This window comes from Convolutriloba macropyga, chromosome 12, assembly GCF_964194025.1.
Source record: "Convolutriloba macropyga chromosome 12, txConMacr16.3, whole genome shotgun sequence".
Taxonomy (NCBI): domain Eukaryota; kingdom Metazoa; phylum Xenacoelomorpha; order Acoela; family Convolutidae; genus Convolutriloba; species Convolutriloba macropyga.
Window position 1 is genome coordinate 51,489,007 of NC_134479.1, and position 1,733 is coordinate 51,490,739.

Below are 1,733 nucleotides of genomic sequence, written 5' to 3' on the forward strand. Positions count from 1 at the left end.
TTTGCTCTCCGGTTATCAATTAACCTACGATATTTAAAGTCGTTAAAATTTGAAAAATGAAGACTCTTTTTCTTAAAATATACCTAACAAAACACTGTAAATCATCAAATTTTTAACAGTAAAAAATGTTTTAAAAAACAGAACAAAAATTCTTGGAGAAAAACTCTTCGAGACCAGGTTAGCACCTCTGGTCAGTTTCCAAACTTATTAGTTAAGCAGAGCCTCAAATGTCAAAAGACCAAATGATAAATAATTTAGTGAGCACCAACTTTCTTCTAATCAGGCCTTCTTGAGTTCAAATACATATTTTAACACAATTTTTTGCACTGGAAGAATGCGCTTTTGATCAATTCTTACTAAGTTCGAGTCCCTTTTCAATAACGATTTGTGCGTTTGAAGTCTCGTTTGATCACGAGAACAACGTGACATGTGATCAAATAAGGTCAATAAAAAATTCTTTGTCACAATACAGATCCTTGTTCCCTCGTTCCCTTTTCCAGAAAATATATTTATGTGCGCAAAGATGCTCTTTGAAACCAAATTCGAAATCAGAACTCACAGTTTCTCTCAATTCTTAGTCAATGAGAAGGTTCATTAACCAAAAATTATAAATTAGGAGTTCCTTCATTTACGATTGATGCAGGTGCTGCTAACTGCTATAAAAGAAAACATAGCAAAGTTGAATATAATCACTGGATAAAGTTCGGTTTATCAACTTTATTACACATAGCTCAGGTATTCTCTTGTCATTTGTGAGAGAAAATGTTTTGAATCTCTTGGCTTCAAAAGCAGTCAGTCTTTGCCCGACTAATATCTGTAGCTTCCAGAGCAGATCAGAACGGGAAGAGAGCAAATTCAGTGGAAACTCTCAGAGCTGGATCAGAGTCTGATCAGGTCACTTTTTAAGCTTGACAGAGTAGCTCCAGAGTGGAAGTATGTGGTTACCCTTGACAGAAGAGCTCCCAGCGTAGCCCTATTCTGGGCTATTCTTGACAGAGCTGGGCTCAGAGCAGGCCTACTCTGGGACAACTCTTGACAGAGTACGATGTTGAAAAGTGCCAAGTTGTGACAGTAATAATCTCCGAGAAACTTAAGGTGAACCATGCAGCTTGAAGGCGTCTGTTTGATCAGACGCTGCGTTTATTTCAATTATGTTAATCAAAATTTTCTGGATGGTTAAAAAAACTAAATTGGTTCAAAAATTTCACCACAAGAATCTTTGATATGTCTGGTCGGTCGATCATTTGTTTAAGTCCATTCGATTCTTATCTGGTCTGGCCCCAAGAATAATTATTGTCCTCTGTTAATAAACGAAATCAATGCTGAAAACCACTTTTGTCGAAATATTTTAGTTCCATGTCATGTGATACAGTTTCTTTCAACTGATATTGTCAATTAGGAAAGACACAGCGATAACCCAGGGAAATGGGAAAGCTTTTCTTTTATGGGAAACATCAAGATTGCATTGTTCGTTTACTTCGCCTCCACTTTCAATTAGTATTCCCAAAGTATCCACGACAGATCTGAAACATCAAAGGGAATATACAAGCAGCAAAAAGAATAACAACAACAATAACAACAACAACAACAACCACAACAACAGCAACAACACCAATAACAACAACAACAACCACAACAATAGCAACAACAACAACAACAACAAGAATAACAACAACACAACAACAACAACGACAACAGAAACAACAACAACAACAACAACAACAAAAACAACA

At 36.2% G+C, this 1,733-nt stretch overlaps 1 long non-coding RNA gene across 1 annotated transcript in view; it reads left to right on the plus strand.

Moving 5' to 3' along the window:
- Nucleotides 1-648: 648 nt before the first annotated feature.
- Nucleotides 649-1,733, plus strand: part of LOC142350691 (uncharacterized) — a 1,174-nt gene continuing 89 nt past the window's right edge. Inside the window, exons 1-2 of the long non-coding RNA XR_012760896.1 lie at nucleotides 649-1,095; nucleotides 1,353-1,733. The exon at nucleotides 1,353-1,733 is cut by the window's right edge and continues 89 nt beyond it. This is a non-coding gene — a long non-coding RNA (uncharacterized LOC142350691). The remainder of the gene's footprint in view (nucleotides 1,096-1,352) is intronic.